The sequence below is a fragment of the Corylus avellana genome, chromosome ca9 (genome assembly GCF_901000735.1).
Source record: "Corylus avellana chromosome ca9, CavTom2PMs-1.0".
In the NCBI taxonomy this organism is placed as follows: Eukaryota; Viridiplantae; Streptophyta; class Magnoliopsida; order Fagales; family Betulaceae; genus Corylus; species Corylus avellana.
In genome coordinates this window covers 5300907-5306485 of record NC_081549.1, presented here as the reverse complement: position 1 = coordinate 5306485, position 5579 = coordinate 5300907, and positions in this window count along the sequence as shown.

Here is a 5579-nt window from a genome sequence, read left to right as displayed (position 1 = left end):
AAATTTTAACTCCTGACACCTAAAATTTTAGAAAAATGTTAAGGTCACAACATAAATTTAACTTATGACCAACTTTTCTCCTACGTGTCATTTAAATCAAAAAAATTGATAGAAAAAATTTTGAGATTATGAAAATTTGGAAAAAAAAAACAATTTGTTTAGTTTAAAATTCAAATTTTTGTTACACATAGGAGATAAGTTGACCATGAGTTAGATTTGTGTTGTGTCTATATCAAACCTCAAAATTTTAACGCCTGATACACATAAAAAATGCTCTATCAAAAACATTTTCTGACATGTCATATAAGAAAACGCATGTCAGCAAAAATTCTTTTTTCGTAGTGATAGGAAAAGGGATTGATTTGATGACTTTTAAAAATTAAAAGAGCAATTTGATAAAACGTTGACGGAGACTACAGGAATAAAGATGAAAAAAGATTAACAGGCAGGATAACAGTAACAAGTATATAAATATCATAATAATCCATTTATTGTATTATATACATTTTGTTCCATATATTGTCAATTAAACTCGCAAGGTAGCAATTGACAATAAAATTATACTTCAGCCTAGTAAATTTCCTACTGTTCAATGACTGAATACCCTCAAATGATTTTTATTTATTTTTTATTTTTTTTATTTTCAAAGAAACCCGAAAAAGTCTGAAATTTGATATAATGATTTTTTTTTTTCTTCAGTTTTCATAATTATTTTGTATTTTGTTTAAACTCATTAGAGGAATTCAAACTTAAAATAAACTTTTTTAAATCATTTATTAGTCTCCAAAACAGCTAATCAGAGTAACCGTTTAACTGACTACCTCTAAATTAAAATAATTTATAGAGTAGTTGGCCACCTTGAAAACAACTTATGGGCGTGGCTGATCTCCCCTATTGGCCGCAATAGACATATCTAGGGGTGTCAATGCGGGCGGTTAAAAATCGCCCGCTAACCGCTAACTGCTTAACCGCATAACCGCTTAACCGTATTAACCGCTAACCGCCTAACCGCTATAACCGCCTAGCGGTTATTGGGTTTTCTAACCATAACCGCTAACCGCCTTTTTATATAATATATTTTTATAATTTTAATTATACAAATATTTATACATATAACATAATCACTTGATCATTAAATCACAATTTTTTTTTAAAATAATTAAATCACAATTTGAGTATCAATATATTATCACTATAATTTATATGATTATATCATATAATCATTTGATTATTAAATCACAATTTTTTTAAAAAAATAATTAAATCACAATTTGAGTATTAATATATTATCACTATAATTTATATGATTATATCACATGATCAATTGATCATTAAATCATTTGATTATATAATAAAAAATTATACATATATAATATGACATAACTCATAAGTATACCAATTCATACTAATATAACAATTAAATATCTAGAGACTTATTTTCAATGTATGTTATAAACTTATAAGTCTATATAAGTCTACATATGCATATGAATAATATAAATGTATAATATCAATACTTAATCATATGACTCAATGACAATTCAAATACTTTATTCAAGACTTCAAGTGAATCATATTATTAATGTACAATGATGATATGATTCGTATAATATCAAATTAAGTCATTAACATTGGATTAAACAATGACCAATGTGTTACTTATAAACACAATTTAAGTATTAATATATTATCATTATAATTTTAGTAATTTATATATTATCACTATAATTGATATGATTATATCACATGATGAATTGATCATTAAATTATATGATTATATAATAATAAATAATACATATATATTATGACATAACTCATAAGTCATAAGTCTACAAGTTAATCATATGATTCATGTACAATGATAATCACAATTGATTCAATTGAATTAAATAATATATTACTTATAACTACAATTTAATTAAAGCATTATTACACTAAAAATGCAACAAAAAAAAAGGGTTAAAAAAAAGCCCAAAAAGACCCAAAAAGCCCAAAAAAGAAGCTCAAAAACGCCCAAAAAGCCAAAAAAAAAGCCCAATTTTGAAAAGCGGTTAGCGGGCGGTTATCTATTTCACGGTTAACTGCTAGGCGGTTAGTGGTTGCGGTTAGTGAAATTTACTAACCGCTAGGGCGGTTACGGTTAGCGGTTATTGCCAATAACCGCTAACCGTAACTGCCTTTACACCCCTAGGCATATCAACTACCTTCATTGGCTGCAATAGGCATAAGGCACTCTCAAAATAGTTAATGGAATATTCAATCACTCTCACAATAGTTAAGAATGGTGGCCGGAAGACCTCAACCGTATTTGGAGTGGCCAACCACCGCATTTACTTTTTTAGAATGAACTACAGCTCTAATTGGCTGCTTTACAATGATTTGACTACCCTCAAACAATTCATGAAGTGGGGCAATAAAAATGTAGATTGACTAAAGAAATGGAGAATAAAAGGAGTAACAAGCATGATAACAATACCAAGTATGTTTAAAATATCATAATAATTTACATGTAGAAAACCGACAAGCAACCATAGATGACAAATAAAGTAAGCTTCTTTTTTAAAATATATATATATATATATATATATATATATAAAAAGTTAGATTTTTAAGCGGGTTTTTAATAAAGTTAGATTTTTAATCCATTAAGCAATAAAGTTAGATTTTTAAGCGGGTTTTTAACAATCTCCACCAACACACACTAATTAATTAGTTGGAAGCTTCCCTTGAAAAGTTGGCCGGATCCAAATAGGGCGTGACTTTGATTTTCGAGAAACATAAACTTTGATACACAATGTCACTGAAAGCTCCCGTCTTCCAAGTTAAAGATACCTATTTTATAAGGATCAGTACTAGAAGGGCAAACACCTTTTGGATAAGTATTACCAGGTGCACAATCATCAGTGAAGTAAATAGAATTCGGATGGCATCCAAACAAGTTTGAAGCCGCAGCCGACACATAGATGGAAGTATTGTCATCCAAGAACAAGGCTCCATCACCAAGAACAAGGCGGTCCTTTGTTTCAACTTCAACCCAATTTGGCTTCTGAACTAGTAGCAGCTTGAAAACCTTAAACTCTTTTGTCACATAATAAACCTTATTATTTTCTCTATGAACATTTTCTAAAATCCTTACAAACTTTAGTATACTGCCATCAGCTAATTCCACAATATAACTCTTCACCGGAGAAGCAGTAGGAAAGTAGTTATATGAAATCCTTCTCAACTTGGGACGACGTCCACTAATATCCCAAGTTTTGACAAAACCACCTAAAATGATTGCATGAAACATACCTTCAGAATAAATAACATCGACAACACTCCCACTCCCACTCCCCTCTATGAAAGCCCAGTACCCTTTGTCACCTGGCCTAATGAAAGCCAATTCACCAAGGATACGTACAGTAGTAGATATAGTACAGATGACCATGACCGTATAATCATTCGGAGCTACTATAGGGTCAGCTGACAATATAACCTTAACAATACCAAATTCTGTTGTACGTGGAACCGGTGGTAAGCAAATAATTCCATCACCTCCTTTGACCTTAGAGCAAAATGGATTTGATAGGGTAATGACATAATTCTTATCCACGGTAATCAACCATCCGTGTGAAGAACCACACCATCTGATCTCACTAACATTGGGTATGAATGATTTTAACTTATATGTCTTGTTTTGGGTGACATTGTGTATGTCAATGGTAGCTTCTCCTTTTTTAGATGATTGAGTGTGACTTAAAAATAGTAGCGGAGGTTGATACATGAAAAGTTTGAGACGGCTTTCCCCATGATAGTTCTTTAGGGCAATGGTGTACCATGGCATGCAAACAGCAGTAAAGTGAACACAGTCGAGAAGTGTTACCAACCTATTTAAAATCAAAACAAGAAGGTCTTCTGGAAGACTTGCCCAATCCGATGTAGTGTTTCTTCTCTTGTTTGTGTTCAATAAGAGACTTTGCCCTAAATACGAGATGGTAAAATTAAAGAGACATCAAATAATCTTACCAAACATTCAAAAAAAAAAAAAAAAAAAAAAAATTTGGAATTTTCAAGTATAACACTCACAAACCCAAACCGAGAGCCAGAAAAGAGAGACATGTTGCTATGACTTAAAAAGATTAAAACTCAAAACGAAACAACCAAACAAACAAACAAACTTTATTCTCCCTCTTCTTTCTTTTGGTTTTTTGGAGATTTTGTTGTGTCAGCTTGATCTCTCCGTACTACTACGTAAAGGACCACGCATGGATGTTTCCCAAATCGGAGAGAGAAGCAGTCGTACGTGTGTTTTCGAAGAGAAAAAGACGACATACAGAGAAAAATTAACACGTGAAAAATACGAGAGAGAGAGAGAGCGAGATGGAGACCTGGATTGGTTGAGGCGAGGACTGGTTTTCTCGGTCGTTTCTTAGCCATTCGGTGTAGAGGGCTTTTGTGAGGGTTTTGGGGAAAGTTTGATGGAGGTGCTATATATTTTGACGGTAAAGTTTAAAGTAATAGTTTTTTTCTCTCTCTCTTCCTTTTTTTTTAAGGGAGAAAATCCACTTTACCTCTTGAAGTTTCAGAGGTTTTTCAATTTGAATCTCAAAGTTTAAAAAGTGGCAATGTACCCCCCAATGTTTCAAAAATTTTCAATTTAAACCTTCCGTTTTAATTTCCATTAAATTTGACGAAATTTTTTTTTTAAAAAGCCTGAGGGTAATTATGTAAATTTAGAGATTTCCGTCCAATTTAACGGAAATTATTAACGGAAGGTTTAAATTGAAAATTTTTGAAACATTGGAATGGTACATTGCCACTTTTTAAACTTTGAGGTTCAAATTGAAAAACTCCTAAAACTTCAGGAGGGTAAAGTTGATTTTTCCCTTTTTTTTAATAGTCATTCTATTTAAGGACCACTTTTATTTTACACGAAAATCAAGGCTTATTGAGCTAGAATAATGGTTTATATTAATTTTCTTATTTTTGAAGAAATTTCTGGCACAAACGTGCATGTATATATATATAGAAGTTTACAATTCCAGACAATTATTCATATATATATTCTTATTATTGATAACGATTGTACGCTATATATGATGGGATAAGGACATAGGAGCCCAGGAAAAAATGAAGAATTGGCATAGCTAATTATTTTACTGTTTTTATTTTAAATTAATTATAGTGATCACTTAAAAGCCCATTTCATATTTTTTGAGTTCATCCTTGAAGATGAAAATAGAACCCTAAAGATGAGAGCCATGCGGCTAAAACACACTAAATTAAAAAAAGAGAGAAAAAAAAAAAAAAAAAACTCTTGGAATCCATATTACGTACGTTATGTATACTATACATCAAGAAACCCAAGTGCAAGGGGAAAATGTGATTATGTGAGATCATTTCTGTATTTCATCCTTTTAATAATTTACTTTTCTATTATTTAGTAGTACTTGCTGTAGCACAGATTCTTGTATAATGGAATTTATAAGCTGCGAAACATGAAATGGTCTTAATAACACTCAGTTTTATTCATGAATCATCTTTTTTTTTTTTTTTTTTTTTTTTTTTTTTGAGCAAATACAAACAAAAGGGAAGGG